The 17,143-nt window shown below is 42.5% G+C and overlaps 1 protein-coding gene across 7 annotated transcripts in view; it reads right to left on the bottom strand.

The window, feature by feature from the left end:
- The window catches only part of FAM110B (family with sequence similarity 110 member B), a 136,404-nt gene that overhangs the window by 64,263 nt on the left and 54,998 nt on the right, over positions 1–17,143 (bottom strand). For 6 of the 7 annotated variants that reach the window (XR_014255431.1, XM_082433049.1, XM_082433050.1 and 3 more), the window contains exon 3: positions 15,600–15,649. The exons of the other annotated variant lie outside the window; for it this stretch is intronic. The gene's annotated coding sequence lies outside the window, so the exon portion shown is untranslated. The remainder of the gene's footprint in view (positions 1–15,599; positions 15,650–17,143) is intronic. 7 annotated transcript variants of the gene reach the window in all.

Genomic DNA, 17,143 nt, shown 5'->3' with positions numbered 1-17,143 from the left:
TAGCCAGGCTGCCTGGATCAGCTACTCCCTCCTGGGTGACTTGGGGCAAGAGGCTGGATGTCTCTGAGTCTCAGAGGCAAGAGTGGGAGGCACCTTGCAGCATCACTGCCAGAAGCAATGAGTACTCAGCTCTCAGCGCAGGGCCTGGCACAGAGTGAATTCTAAATTAAGCTATTATTAATAGCAGCAATCTTTTCACAATACCATAGTGTCTCCCTTCTTTTCTGGTGTCAGACTACTCAAAAAAGAAGTATCTAAACTTCTCCAGTGTACAGCTTTGTCAGAAATGCCATTTAGAAGTAATTAATGGTGACAAGCCAAGAGCAGACTTGATTAATCATGCAGAACCATTATTGGTATTCACTGTAGTAACAAACAGTATTTCACCTACTTCTTTCTGGATATGCGTTAGTCACTAATTTCAGTTTATTCTATATGAACCAATCTTAAGAGGAATTTTCAGGAAATTGGGGTTTAAAATTGCATTTCGTTAATGATTTGCAATATAGATTAAATGCCATTATACATTTGAGAAAGTGTTTTCGATGGAATATAAATTGGGGCAAGTCTGTAATGAGGAGGTTGATTAAATTTAAAATGAGGCATTTATGTGAAAAGGGGAGAGGAGAGAGTTCAGCTAGTCAAATGCAACTTTTGTCCCCGTATCCATTTATTTATTTGTTTTCCCTTCAAGTCATTTCTTCAATATGTTCTACAAAATTAACAGTCCTCCAATGATATTAATCAAATCTGTTAAACTTCTTTTCTGTAATTTCCCCAAATCGGTATATGTTCTACCAGTCAAGTTCTAATCCAATGATAACATGCAAACTTCTCATTTCTGTAGTTATGCTGTGCTTTGGTTTTTCTTTGAAAACCTTTACAAAAAGCTGACATGCTCAACAGGCATTATGATTTGCTCTGAGGAACCAAATACTCCCAGGGGTTAATTAGTAGCTGTGGAAAAAAATACTGACTAAGCGGCATCCTTCATCCTTCCATCTTTGGGTACCACAAACTGGATGGGAAATAAACTAAGGAAAGGAACAGCATGGCCCATAAACGTCAGGGGAAAGCACAGAAACTCATGGTCTATACATCCAAGAGTGAAAAAGTGTGTAGAAATGTAGACACAGACACCAACTGTGAGAAAATATGATAGAGGCAGATTTCCTAAAATGACCCTCACATGTGCTACCTTGAAGCAGTGTCCATGTGGATTATGAAACCGCCATCACCATTATCAGGAGCTAAAACTTCAAGAGGAATTGGCTTCAGTGATTTGGCCTAAGGCACCGCTCCCTGGAGGCTGCCGGGATACAGCCTGGTACCACTCGCAGGCATTCGTCTGGGAAACGCTAGAAGCACTTCCTCTTCATGTAACAGACTGCTGGCTCAAAAAGGGGGCACTTTTAAAAAGCTGTTTGATTAATTTGTCTTGTGCCTGTTTTGTATAAGACATTTAAACAGGCACTTTGTAAGAGAAAGAAGCAACTGATCCTTTCTTAGGTCTCAAGCTGAGAGCCCCTATGTTAGTTTGAAAGTGAGTAACAGTTAATTTCTGATCGTTCTATTGCCCCTCTGCCAGGGGAGCCTAGATTTTTTTTTTTTTTTAACCTCTGGAATGAGAGCTTTTGTCTTTGAACTTCAGTCAACTCTGCCTTGATTCTGAAAAATCAAAACTCAATGAAGAGTTTGGGGCACCTACTCTGTGTAAGGACCGTGCTGGACATTGGGGACCCTGCAGGGAGTTGGCAGGGGCCCCGGATTCTCAGTGGAGCTTCCATTCTAATGAGGCATAAACAGTAAGTGAGGCATCAACCCAGGGGTAATTATGATGGGGGGCGAAGTGCTGCGAAAGGATACAAGTTGGGGTGAGAGTCTGGTCTGCAGCTGAAGGATGCTTTTGGCTGGAGGGTGGGTGTGACCAAGAGAGCTATTAAGTCCCGGAGAGGCGGCTGGAGCCAGGGGGCCCGGACGGAAGGTAGAGGCACAGCTGCAAACAGCAGACTCGGGGCGAGGAAAGGGTTTGGTCCGAGCCTCTGGAAAGCTGCGCGTTGAATGTATCCTCAACAGGAAGGATGTATCCTCCAGGCCCCCTTCTTTCTAGTTATCTTCCAAGTCCCACCCTCACTTACCCTTCTCTGCACGAGGCGTGAAAACATGTACGTTTCACACTGGCTGCGCGGGGGGAGGAGCAGGTGACAGTCACCCAGAAACGTCCACCCCACTGAGTGGGGTTCTGCAAGTTCTGTTTTGATTCTCTAACCGTGGAGGACGAGGAGAGGAAAGCCTGTGTATCAAGAAGGGCCATGTACAGAAGTTGAGACACCGATGTAGAGAACAAACGTATGGACACCAAGGGGGGAAAGCCGCGGTGGAGTGGGGGTGGTGGTGTGCTGAATTGGGCGATTGGGATTGACATGTAAACACTGATGTGTATAAAGTTGATGACTAATAAGAACCTGCAGTATAAAAAAACAAACAAAAAAAAACAACTAACACTAAACTTTCTTTGGGTTATTTGTATGGAAATATGTTAATATAAATGTTTCAGACATTACATGAAATTTCTAAAAATCTTATATGTTCTGGTATAATGTTATAAGTCATAATTCTAGTTATTACTTTAAAATGTATATCTCAGAAATAACTAAAAAAAAAAATAATAATAATAATAAAAAAGAAGGGCCATGTAGAGCGTGGTGACAGTCTTCTTCCCTTGGGAAAGAAATCAGGGTTCACATACGCAGAACGGTTCTAAGCCCACGGCTCCAAGATAACTGTAGACTGGTCAGAATACTCCCGCCAGAACCGGCTCAGTTTTGGTTGTTGGTCAAGCTGCGTCTTGCCGGAAGGGACCCAGAGATCTGTCTCTGCTCGGAGACCCGACGGCGCGCTGGGCCCCCAGGGCTGGGGCGCCTCCGCCCCGGCCAGCTCTCCTCCCCCAGCTCCGCCGAGGCAGGAAGGAGGGACCAGCATCCAGGGGGGTCCCGGGGGAGCCAGAGACCCCAGCCCACGTGAAGCAGGGTGGGCCGGTGACTGTGGCATTTCCACGGTGATCGTTCAGGCCACCAGCGGGAAGTCGCTGCCCGTGGGACCGGGCAGAGATGCCAACACGCGGCTCCCCAGCCCACGCGAGGGGCTCCGGGCCGCCACGGACCCCCCTCCAAGGGCGAGACGGGAGGGCCCAGGCTGCGGCAGGGTCCTCTGGCTGTCCGGGCAGGACAGCAGGTGAGAAAGTACCGGGGCGTCGGCGTCGGGTGCCCCTTCCTTCTCTGTTCATAACACCCGCACATCCGTCCGCTTTCCTTCTCTGTTTTCTTTCTCTTTCTTTAGCAGCATGTGGCATAAGGGGATCTCGATGCCCTTGCACCGTGGCCGGGCTGGGCAAGGCTGAGTCAGGCTGCCTCCCCGGCAGGGCAGCCCTCAGATCCCTCCCCTTTCAGGTACTCAGCGACCTGCTCCGTTGACCAGGACGTGTCCCTACTGCCTGAACGGGGCCTCGCATGGGACCCTGTGGAGTGAGTCCCTTCCGGGGCCTCTGGGGAGCCCCCCGCTGAGGGAGGTGACTGTATTCGGACCATCCTCTTGCCGGGCTCTGTGGGGCTTGGTGTGTGATCCAGGTGCACATCTTGTAGCCTCTTCTCAAGCCTGGCCCCCACTCTGTCACCTTTTTTTTTTTCTTTCTTTTTCCTTTTTTTTTTTTCAGCATCACTTGGCTTGTGGGACCTTAGTTCCCCGGACCAGGGACTGAACCCGTGCCCCCTGCAGTGGAAGCTCGGAGTCTTCTAACCACTGGACCGCCAGGAATCCCCTCTTTTTTTTTCTTCTAAGGATTCACATTTCCTAGTACTGGTGAAGTACCGGGAATGATTTTAAATAACCAGTAAGATTAATCCTTAACATCCTCACTTGAAGCTCTTAAGAAATGGAAGTTTAGAATAAAGAAGAGAGGGTTGAGAACCTAAAATACTAAGGGGACACTGCTTCATTAATTCAAGAAATGCATATTGAGCACCTATGATGTGACCATGGGTTGGGATGTGGCCCCTCCCCCCGAACAGAGCTCACCAGTGAGGGAGACAGTAAACACCTGGGAGCCTGCTGGAGGGGGATGGGCTTCAGCAAAGGAGCCACACAGTAGGACAACACTGAAATGCTGTCTCAGGCCTTCCTGGCAGGCTTTGTCTTCAAACGTGGAATTCTGTCCTTACCGTTCCACTGTGTTCACCACCCCGCTTGGCCAGTGACAAAGCTGGGACCTCAGAGACGCGGGCCTGGGGACACACAGCGAGACAGAAGGTTGGAAGTCGGGTCGAAACCCAACTGGGGACGGTCCTGGACCCTCACAGTGGGAAGAGCAGAGACCGCATCTTTGTTTTCGGTCAACTTACTGACGTTATCCGCTATATATGGACATATAAGCATACGGATTTTTCTCCACAAACTATAAAAAATGACTCTTTCATATCTTCACCTCAGACTTTTCACAGAAAATGGGGCCATCTTGATATGAATGTTATTCAGTGTGGTGTGTAAAGGCTCTTGGCCAAAAAGAAAAAAAAGATTATGTAAAACAGAAAGGGTTTCCTGAATTTATTCGGCAAACATTGGTGCTGTTTCATGCAGGGCGCTGAAACATGAAGCTAAGTAGAAAGGCCTTGGCCTCAAGGCGCTGAGAAGGCGGGTCCGGAGGCAGGCACCCCTGCAGGTAGACACGCTCGGAGCCAGATGAGGGGCATCTAGCTCCACCACTCACGGGCACCGTGACCGCGGTCAAGTCACCGGGCCTCACGGGTGTCCCGCTGTCCTCATCCAGCAGGTAAACCGACCAGCAGAACGTCCTCCCCAAGGTTTCTGTGATGACGAGACATGAACTCACAAGGAAAGCACCGAGAAGGCTGCCAGTCACCGGGCAACACCCGGAGTTGAGAAGTCACTCTTCCTCCTCCGCTGGGGCCTGGAACTTACTGGGTTCTCAAACGGGGTTCCTTGGTATCTAGGCCCTTCCTCCATCTCGTCATAATGACGCTTAACTGGTATTTATTTAGCTCCTAACATTTGTCAGGTACTGTGCTAGGATGAGGACATGGACCCTCCAAACCAGGGAAGGAGCCAAATAAAACAACACCAATGTGGGGCTTCCCTGGTGGCGCAGTGGTTGAGAATCTGCCTGCCAATGCAGGGGACACGGGTTCGAGCCCTGGTCTGGGAAGATCCCACATGCCGCAGAGCGACTGGGCCCGTGAGCCACAACTACTGAGCCTGCGCGTCTGGAGCTTGTGCTCTGCAACAAGAGAGGCCCGCGCACCACGACGAAGAATGGCCCCCACTTGCCACAACTAGAGAAGGCCCTCACACAGAAGCGAAGACCCAACACAGTCAAAAATAAATAAATAAATTAATTAATTAAAAAAAAATATGTACTTAAAAAAAAAAAAACACCACCACCAATGAACTGAACCAAGTTTTCAAACTGACAAGGAAATTTCACATTCACTTTTGCTTTGAGTCTCTCCTAAATGCTGTCAGGGAGGTGTTCTTACAGTTTTTCTCATTTTAGAGATGAGAAAACCAGCCCAGGGCAGTTACAGGTTTGCTCAGGACTCCAGACTCAATTCCTTCCTATTTTGCTCCTCTTTTCACTAAAACCATGTTTGTTCCAACACACAAAAAATGAATTATTATAACTCATGGGTATAGAATTAAACATTATTAAATATTATTAAGTAATCTGATATATAATAATTATTATAATCTAATAATTAGATATAATAATAATATTTAGATATCATTATCTAATAAGAGCTATGAATTAGGTGGCAGAAGTTCTCCTGAGCTTATTAGCTTCTCTTCTGTTCTCAAACCGTACCATATCTTCTGAATGCTGCCAGGCATCTTCTAGGACGTGAAAGTGTTTACCTCATGGGTAATCTCTGTACTACCAAAAGGACCAGGATTAGACTCTCTCTATTGACCATCGGATAATTCCTACAAAACCTTAAATTATAATAAGTGGATTAATGTCCTAAATTTCAGCTCTGTCTTCTAAAGTGGAATGCCTACACATTTCAGTTAAATGCAGTTTCCTATAGCTATAAATAGTTCTGCAAAGCATCAGTACCAGTTCTGGAATGTAACTCTACTACATGTATTGTCCAATATCAGGGCATATAATCTTGCATGGGTAACGTCTGTAAAGCATCAGTACCAGTTCTGGAATGCAACTCTACACGTATGGTCCAAAATCAAGGCATATAATCTTGCATGGGTAACGCATGCTGCTATTTTAAGTAAAAACTTCATGGAAGAACTTCAAGTATGCATGGCATGAATGTTCATAAATATGTTTTAACATTACTAATTTTGAAAGATTAGGCTCTTATCCAAACAAATATGTAACTGTAGAAAATAATTTGGTATGAAATTCATCTGGGGTCCTTATGAAACTTTTAAAGTCAGTAGAGGACAAAGAATAGCTGTCTTGAAAAATGTCATATCAGAACTTTGGAGGTTACGGTCTGAAGGATACTCTTTGAGAGAATTACGTTGCTAGAACAATATCATCATATATTTCTCACCTTCTATCCCATTATTTTTTATCCCAATCTAGCCACTTTCCAGCTGGTAACCTTGGGTAGATTACTTAACTTCCTCATGCTTGCATTTTCTCATCTGTAACATGAGTATGATGATGACGTGTAATTAAATGAGTTAATATATATAGAAAGCATTTAGGGAGTACTCAGCATTTTGTAAATGTTATCTAAGTTCTCTCCACTTGGCTGATGGCAAAATTAGAACATCCAGGCCAAATGGTTTTAATGAAATTAGAAAAACTGACCCTCGGTAGAAAAAGAACTAGATAATAAAAATAAATAACTATCATGCATGCCCTGAGCACAACCCAGATGGGAAATGCTATACTGTTAAGAGTTTGCTAGTAACATCTAGAAATTCTGAGACTTATATAAGCATGACTTCTTTTCTGTGACAATTTGGAAAAACTTCTTGAAAATTTTACAAATATGTATACCTTTCCCCTGGCCACTCACTTAGGGAAAATCATCCCCAGGAAATAGTTGGGATCATGTGCTAAATTAGACATGATTAAGGACATGTGCAAAAAAAATACAAGTAAGGGATTTATCACAGTATCCTTTATAGAGTCAAAAGAAAAGAAACAAAAAAAAGAAACAAAAATCTTATTCAACAATAGCTACTACATAAATGATGGCATATAAATAAAATGAATGGAACAGTATGCAGCTATTCAGAAGTGATACTATAGAATAATATTAAATGGAAATATAACTGAATATTAAGAGAGAGTCAAATCGATGTATATTATGATTCTATTTTTGTTAAAAATTCTCTCTCTGTGTATACATGCACGTATCTCTGACTATATATGGAGAAAAAGTCTAGGGGCAAATGTCACAATATGAATAGTTTTTATCTTTGCATGGTCAACTTGTCCAAATTGTTTAATTTTTCTACTGTGCTACTCATGCTGAACATAAATTTTTAATTAAAACTTGATACTTTTCCCACTCCCACCCAAGGAAAAGAAAAAACTAAGGGTGGCAAGTTTTTAACGAGTGGCCCCTCTAAAGTCTCAGGCTTGGAGGCTCTGCTGCCTTCCCTGGTCATCGGCTCTGGCCTCCAGCTAGTCTACAGGATGCAGCTCAGCTTTTCTAACCAGCTAGTAAGCAGCAGTCTCAGCAAACACGATGTTGATGTACTAATCGATCCCAGCCAGAACTCAAACCATCAGGGTGGGAACCGAAAGTTCAGCCTGATTGTCAGTCAATCTGCTGATGACTGTTAGGCATTAGGGCCTCTGCTGACACTAGAGCAAGTCCTCACTGCTAAGTACTGTACAGCTCAGACATTCCTTCCCTGAGTTATTTGGGTAATTCTCTCCTTTTATCTAAAGGCGCTCTTATGCACTTAAAAGATAGGTCCAGGTTCAAGCGCCTGGAAAGAAGTGATGGAGAAAAAAAGGAAAATAATTTCTTTGGATATAAAGTTAGATACATGAGCGTCACTGAAGACTGACTGTCACCTTGGCAAGTTTCGGAAGCTTGTGGATTGTTACCTACTCTAGTAGGAATCAAGTTTAAAATAAGGTAAAGCAAAGCAATCACCTTTCAGTGTGTGTGCCTATACTGACTCTGTTTTTGCTTTCACAGTTTGAAAAGTCTTGTGAACCATAGCGCTCATTAACAGATAATGGTTCCAAGGTTTTGTTAGAAAGATATTTCCATTTACATGTGTATATTTTAAAGGTAATTTTATTATATCTAGGGACCAATTTTTAAAGCTCTACAATAGAAAATAATGTGCAAATGGGATTTATTTAACAGAAATTTGCCTTGAAGCAAACTGAGCTCTGTTCTATCTATACTGCTAAGTGTGTAATTACCTGTAAAGCCAAAAGCCAAGAATTTTTTTTTTCTTACTGAAAATAATCGCCCCCCGCCCCCAGTTTCTTTTTTGAATGTTAACTTTTTCATAATGGTTTTCTGAATCTGGATTCCCTAGATTTCTCCTGTTTCTATTTTCATATGTAGAGATCCTTTTCTACGTTTTCTTTTACAGCAAAGAGACAGTTTTTCATTATGTAATCCTATTCAAGGCAGGGACAATAATCAGGTAAGTTTTTTCATTTAACAAATGTTATTCTCCTGGAAAGTTTACCACTCAGTGATTTGAACAGAAAAAATACAGTGTCCTTCAAGAATGAGGAAGAACTTACTGAAGAGAAAGAATCCTTTGAAAATATGAACATCTGAATAGTTTCTAAATAAAGAAGAAAATCTGTGTCACTTATTTAAGGTCCTTTCTTGGGTTAACAATGTATGCTTTATGGACACAATAAAGAAAAAAGTTGTCCCTCTAAACGGCACTGAAACAGTTTGTAAATCTCTGGTGATGTTTGCAAGTTATTTCTGCAGATGTGGGTTCCCTCTATGTAGGGCACCTTTCCTAAGGCCAGTATCAGTGTTATCAGGGAGAACAAGCACATAGAAAAGATAAGCTTCACTGCATATTACTTTTATCGTGTGTACATTATTATAAGCTTTGAAACTGGAAGTGATTTGAAGGACATTAATTCACCTTAAAGGAAACTTTCTTGGGCTTCTCTTTTACTTTATTTTCAAAGTCAGATTACAAGCTAATTTAAATTTCAAGTATTCGATTACATTCCTCTTGAATGACTGCTCCTGATCTTTGCCAAGTCAGTGTTCCCATTCAGGGCGAAGCTATTTTAATTCCACTGCAGGCAGGTCTCCTAATGAAGAGGAGAGTTTAAATTCCTCTTACATGGAAGCGCACATGATGAATGTTTTTTATCATAAAGTCTGAGTCAAGCCTACACAAGTGGGTTTTTTTGTACTAAATTATATAGAAGGGTTTTAAATGACTGTCCCAGAGATGTTCTGCCATGGGAATAAATGGCATAAAGGACCTGACAGGTTAGTGTGAAAGCACTGCAGGAGTCGGCAGGGCAGAGACAGAAACTGCCCACCTGACGTCTTGATGGTATTTTGCACCTTTTATAGAGTAAAGAAGCTTTTGAAGTGTTAATCATCTTCCTCCAAAGGTGTAAGCATAATCTTCCCATTTGTTTTTAGTGCTGTTTAAGAACAAAAATAATTTGAATACGTGATGTAAGTCAGTACCAGGCTTTAGAAAGATGGTACCTCACCGGGTTATCCTGAGAGTGGGGATGGGGGAGAAGTGGGTGGTTCTTATTTAATTTTATTTTGTCTACAATGGGCATAGCTCATCCACATAGAAGAGTGGATCCTGGCTTCCCTGGGTGAAGTAAATAGAAAATCTGATTGCTCCTCCAACGGTAGTGATGGGTGGTCCCACTGATGAGAATCAATACTCCAACCCCTGGAGATGGTCTCGGTGAGAGCCAGGGTCCTGCAGAGAAGAAGCAAGGGCCTCCTGCCCCAAGCCCTAGCCTGGGACAGGCCAGGGGAGGAAGGAGAGTGAAAAAAAAGTCTTTTTTGATTTGTAATTACAACTTTCCTTAAAATGTCCTCATTTTCAGCAATGGAACTTATACAGAATTTTTTCTATTATTTTTTTCTTGTTTGAAAAATAACAATTTCTGTCTTCCCCAAAGATGCTGACGCTGTGTACTTTTTGGAAGGATGAAACAAAAAAAACCCCTCTGTTGGCAACCAAGAGAAAGCAATCTTAAAGCACTGATATTTTAAGCACTGGTGAGTCTTAGTTGTGTGAAATTAACTGGAATTTCAATTAACCTATGGTCCTTTTTGATTTACTCGTTTGGGGGCTGTTCTGTAGTCTGTGCTCACTCATGCCTCCATACATGTTTCTTTTCAGCATGACTCTCTGACCTAAATTGCAGTGAAATGGACTGCATGACACCAAATTTTTCATATCTGAACAAACTGAAGTCATCCAACTGCAAAACGCAGTTCACCTGCAAAATTCCTGTCAGAGTCATCCATTAGCGATGTTCTGCATTTTGGGGAAATGTGTGCCACAGTGAGGAACCCAGACGGTGGTTCCCCTGAGTTCCCATGGATAAGAAAGGACTGTCCTCCCAGAAGAGGACGGGAAGCTCTTCCATGAAGACACTGAAATTCCAACACTGTGGTTTAATAAGGATAAACAAGTTAGATCAATGAGGCAGAAGGGAGAGAGAGCTCAGAAACAGATCCACAGACTTACAACTGACTTTTCACAAAGGAACCCAGACAATTCAATGAAGAGTGAAAAGCCCTTTCAACAAATGATGATGAAAAATTGGATACCCATTTGGAAAAAATAGTAAACTTTGATCCCTACCTCACACCTAAAATATCAACCTGAGATAGATCAGAGACCTAAAAGTTAAAAACTAAAACTATAATTCTTCTAGAAAAAAAAGCAAAGGAGAATATTTTTGCAACCTTGGAGTAGGTAAAAATTTCCTAGAGTCACAAAAACACTAACTGTAAAAGAAAAAACTGACAAAATGGTCTTTAAAAAATTTTTCAACTTCTGCTCATCAAGACACTGTGAAGAAAATGAAAAGACAAACCACTAAATGAGAGAAAATATATCCTATACATAGATATGAAAAAGAACTTTTAGCCAGAAAAAATAAAGAGTGACTAATCAATAACAAAAGGACATACAATCCAACTTCAAGAAAAGGCAAAAAGTTGAACGAACACTTTGCAAAGGAAGATACACAAAAGACCCGTGAGTATATGTAAAGACAGTCAACGTCATTCGTCGTGAGGGAAATACAAATTAAGCCCACAATAATACACTATTCCATAGCCACTTAAATCACTAAAGATAAAGAGACAATAGCAAACATTAGCAAGAATATGGAACAAATGGACTCTCACACACTGCCAACAAGGAAGTCTGAGTTAATCAAACATTGACCCCATTATCTGGCAATTCCGCTAAGGGGTATTATCCAAGGTAGAGGAGAACGTATATCCATAAAAAGACTCATTCAACAATGTTCATGGCAACTTATATTCAAGATGCCCAACTGGAAACGATCCAAATGCCCAATAACAGAAGAATAAACAAATTGCAGTACACGCACATAATGAAATAAATATTACTCAGCTACTGATACAATAACGAGGCTGAATCTCAAAGACACGATGAATCTCGAAGATATGGTATGGGATGAAAGGAACCAGTACAAAGGGTATTCACTGGATGATTCTACCCATATAAATTTAAAAACACATAAGACTAATTTATGGTGATAGAATAATAATTTTTCCCTGGGTGGAAAAGGGGGATTTGACTAGAAAGTGGCAAGAGAGAATTTGCTGGGGTCATAGAAGTGCTCCATGTCTTTATTAGGGTGATTACATAAGTGCATGTATTCGTTACAACTTACCAAACCGTACACCTAAGATCTGTAAATTTTACCTCAAAAAAAAAACAAAACCCATATTGTATTAAAAAACAGGAATACCAATATAGTCTTGCTACAAAGTTTCGAAGAAGGTTTTATTACTGACTTGACATCCTAATGAAATTATTTATATCTCAAATTCTTCTGAACCTTTCAATCTCTTATTTATATGTAGTATGTTGTGTATACACAGAGAAAAAAAGGGTAACTCAATTCTACGTGATTTGAAACGACAGTTAAGTTTACTCATTTGAATGTCGTATTGCGCCTTTATATTATTACTTTATCAGAACCTTAGAATATTTTTTTTGATTCATAGGCCCTCAGTTCATTTTAAACCATGAACCGCTGTTAACATCCACTTAAAACACCTTTCTTTTAAGTTATTTTTACCTCTTCAGCTTTTACCAATTTTTGGTAAGGGAGGTCAGCTTTGGCCAATTTTTCTTCTATTTGTTTCATATTTGTCAGAAAGCAGTTTTCCAGAAGATATTAGTATATATTTTATATGAATATAATTATACAATGGCCTTTTTTTCCCCCAGACTGACTTGTATATCACTCACAAAAGAAACTCACAACTAAGCATCTTCAGGCCAAAGGAGGCTTTAATAACAGTCTTGAGTTTGAATATCCTGTTTTTTCACGAGTTATATGAATTTAGGTTAAATTATTTAATTTCCTTAAGACAATTTCTTCTTAAATAAAAATGGTTGTACCAATAGCTATTTCATAGCTTCAAAAAAAGGAGGTGGGGGTGGGAGCTGGGCCCCTGCAGCTACTGAGGAGGTGCCCTGTCTGCAGAGAATGTAAACAATAATCATAAAGCCCCTTGCAGACAATTCTAAAGCAGATCAGGAATAAAATACCTGTCCCCATGGGGCAAGCCGCCCCCAAAGTCACACAGCCTGGCAGCCCCTCTGAGGGCCCAGAACAGCTTACCTTCCTTGAACACTCCCTACGAGCCTGGCCCTGAACTAAAGCCCATTAATCATTTAATCCTTGCGACGGTTCCATGAAGCAGATACCACTGTCACCACTTTTCAGTGGAGGAAACTGGCTGAGAGGTCGGGAACCTTCTGGAGGCTACTCGGGCGGGTGGTGGGATGCGGGTGGGCTGGCAGTCAGTCCAGCACCTGCCTTTGCGCCAGGAAGCTGCACTCATATTTCTGAGCTTCCAGGCCTTCACCCCTCCAGTGATGGCGAGGGAGCCGGGGTCAGAAGGGGGGGATCTCGATTAAGACAGTTTTGAAGAATTTGGATCCTCAAGCGTGATGCGCAGCAGGACGAGAAAGAAGAACAATTACAAGGGCAGAGCCTCCAGTTCTGCTCCTACACTCTAATCCCCCAAGGTCCGGGGAACAGAGAAGAGCAGCCTTGCCCCAAACAGTGCACTGAGCTACCTAAATGTGCCCCACGTGTGTGCATGTGTGTATATGTATGTGTGCACGTGTGTACATGTATGCCTGCATGTGCGTGCGTATGTGTATATGTATGTGTGTATATGTGTATGGATTTATGTGTCTGTGTGTATGGATATGTGTGTGCATATGTATGTGTATGTGTGTATGCATGTATGTGTTTATGTGATTGTATGTTTGTATTGTGTATGTGTGTATGTGTATGTGTGTATGCATGTGTGTATTGTGTATTATGTATGTGTATATGTGTGTATATGCACATGTGCACGTGTGTATATGTATATGTGTGTAAGTATGCGTGCATGTGTGTATGCATATTGTGTATGTGTGTATATGTATATGTGTGTATGTATGTATACATGTGTATATATGTGTGTGCACATGTGCACGTGTGTATATGTATATGTAAGCATGTGTGCATGTGCATGTATATTGTGTATGTGTGTATGTGTATGTGTGTATATATGTGTATATGTGTACGTGTGTGCACGTGTGCCTGTGTAGCATGCATGCATGTGTGTATATTGTGTATGTGTGTATGTATGTATATGTGTATGTATATATGTATGTGTGTGCACACGTGTATATGTATGTGTGTAAGCATGCGTGCATGTGTGTGTGTATATATGTGTATATGTGTGTGTGTGTGTGTGTGCATATGTGTGTGTACGTGTGTGTGCGTGGGCACCCCCAGCCCCTCTCAGGTGCTCTACCAGCAGGCCAGGCCTTTCCTCAGCCTCACTGGTGGGCCCACGGCAGGGGACCTGCGAGCTGGCCGGTGCTCTCACTGAGGAGAGCCATGACCGAGGGGCCGACAGAGGAGAGCAGAGCCCTCCGGGCAGCCCACGACCGTCAGAGCGTGTTTTCAGGGTGGTGAACTCGGCCCTCAGCCGTGGTGTGTACGTGGCTATAAATCAAGAGCTGATTAGATTTTGCAGCATTGAACCCAACCCTTCTGTTGCCCTCATTTAGTGGCCCTGAGTGGACAAGAAAGGCTGACCCTTCCCACTGGAAACGCAGGCCTCTTCACTCCGGCTTGTGCTCCGCCTTGGCCCCCAGAGCACCAGACAGCCCTGGAAAGCACATTCCCTCAGGGTCCAGGTTCAGTGACAACACCCTGCAAATGCACCAGGGGTGGGGATGAAAAGACCACTGGGAGAGAGGGGTCTGTCCTCATCGTACTGGAACCCACATTAACAACCGCAAGCTGGAAAATGCAACAGCAGTTCAAATAAACTACGCATCAGTGTGAAAATTTAATTAACCTATCAGAAAAGCACCGAAACCTTCACAGACGTGTACACACAGGAATCTATGCAAAAGAAGGTCTCATTTGATTTTAGTCAAAGCAAACTCAGCCTTCAGTGTAAGCTATAAACATATCATCTTGGGCACTTTATAAGGGAGCCCTCGGGAGACGTGTGAATTTTGCCTTCCCAAATATCTTAGTTTTAAATGTGATCAAGCCCAATGAATATGTAATCTGATACTTAGGTTCACACAGAAATGTCAGTGTTCTCTTGTAGTGTGACCTGATGTTTTTATTTTACATTTCCACACATTATGCTTCTTAAGTTAAATAAGTTTTGATAACCTGTAGAAATTGAAATGGTACTAAAAAACATGACAACACTTAAATTTCATTTGTTTTAAACCCCTGGCTATATTTCAGACGGCCTTGTCCTGAGAACTTTAAAAAGCTAGAGATATCCATTATTCCAAAATTATTTTATGACTGAAAATTTTCAGTTTAAAAAACAGTTACATATTTTAGACCAGAGCTTGGCAATTTTTTTTTTGTAAGGTCCAGAGCGTGAATATTTGAGGCTCTGCAGGCCACACAGTCCTCACCTCACCCGCTACAGCTTGAAACCAGCCGCAGTCAACACTTCAATGCAGAAGCATGACTGTGTCCCAATAAAACTTTATTTACAAACACCGACAGCTGGATGGATTTGGCCCATGGGCCATCTTTGCCAGCCTCTGATCAAGGCTAGACTAAAATAGTGTGGAATCTGGTCTCTAATGTGTACTGGAAACTGGTACTTCAGAGCAAAAAAGAACTATAGAAAGCAACCCCTTGTATCCAGCTGTATAATGTTAGATGCGGCAAATGCTCCTTGCGTTTCTGGATGTTACTAATTTACAAGATTTGGAAGTCCACACAGCACATGAATGGGTGTTAATGCCGATCACAGCTGGAAACAGCGTGTCCTGGGTATGATTCGAGATGGCAAAGAAAGGGTTCTACTCACAAGGGAAGGCTTCATCTGACTGGGGCTGGATCTCAGCAGGCCCAAGGCACCTGAAAAAGAAAAAGTCACTTCTGTCACTTAAGAGCACAACTGAATCCCTCAGCTCCCAAAGGGCACTGGAAATGCCAGGCTTTGAGAGACACACAAAACACGGAGGAGGAGAGAAGAGCATGACGTGTCCTCAGATGACACAAAAGAACTTGTGTCCACGGGCCTAAGGACAATGAACTAAAATGTAATCTTTAGATCAGGAATGGTGACTATTTAAATGCCAAAAAGGAACATAACCCCCAGTGGGAAAAGAGAGACAAAAAAGCTGAAGTAGAGAACTGGGAGAAGAAAGAGCCTATTCAAATGAAGTGGGCTAACGCAAGACCCTCAGCAGTGCGCCTGCCACCAGGGGTCAGCAAAGGCTCCCGGCAGGTAGAGGCGCGGCCCTGCTGGGCTCCTAACACGGTAAACCACGGTGCACATGCTAAAATGCTCAGTCTCCCGGGTGACAGGGGCCTCCCTGGGCTGGCACCCTCACTATGGAAGGCAAACCACTCAAAACCCAAACTCTCCAAGTTTGCCGCCTGAGTCCTTTCTGTAACAAGAAAGGGTATGAATAATGATCTCACATTGTATATCACCATCGGTGGGAGTCTTTTTAAAAAAGTACTACTTTGAGAAGGTAGCAATTCAGTCCAAGATTCAATGGCCCATCTGATAACATGGTGTAGAAAATAGAGGAAAAACAAACAAACAAACAAACAAAAAAAGCAAAGAAGGACTGAGAAGGTGCTGTGAAATAATTGTTAATTTTTAAGATATATGAATAAACATGTAACTAGTCTGAAAAAGAAAACTACCAAAAAAAAAAAAAGAAAACTATCAACAAAAGCTATTATTTATATACAAACAGATGTATCCACATGTAGAGGTCTTTTGCTTTTGAGGGACACTCCCACCGTCAACCCTGACAGGCCTCCAGCTACAAATATCTCGGTAAATGCAGGTTACAAAATGGTCCACAGACTCCTCTCAACTGCTCTGATCTTCACAGTCTCCATCTTTTCCTATTTACTAAATCCCCAGAGTACACCCTCCTCTTCTTTATCTATTTGTTCAGTTGTGTCTAAAGAAATACAGCAACTAAACCCAGCTAGCAATGGGTCTTCTGCAAATCCCGTTTTGGAAAACCACAGCGATCGCTACTGATTCTTCAGTCATGCAGCTGAGGACCAGGGCAAGTTACAGAAACGATCTGCTTGCTCTTGTCGGCTGGGGTTGAAGGAGACTTGAGACGTACACATCCGTTTGCCTTCAGGAGGAAGGGATCTGGGTGTACACTGCTCCTGGCTGAAGCTAGAATCTTCCTATCAGGACGTGGCAGGAGGACTTTCACACCCAGCTTCACTGCCCCACCTGCCAGGGTCTCGTATCTAATACTGTACATTGAAACCAAACAGAAAAAATTTTAAACTGAGCTGAAGTTCCAGAGAGGGAGAGAAAAATATTGTAAGTCAGGCCAAATATTGAACAGAAGCTTAGAATAAGACATA

The sequence above is a fragment of the Balaenoptera physalus genome, assembly GCF_965194825.1.
Source record: "Balaenoptera physalus genome assembly, chromosome: 17".
Lineage (NCBI taxonomy): Eukaryota > Metazoa > Chordata > Mammalia > Artiodactyla > Balaenopteridae > Balaenoptera > Balaenoptera physalus.
This window is presented reverse-complemented; position numbering and strand designations above follow the sequence as displayed.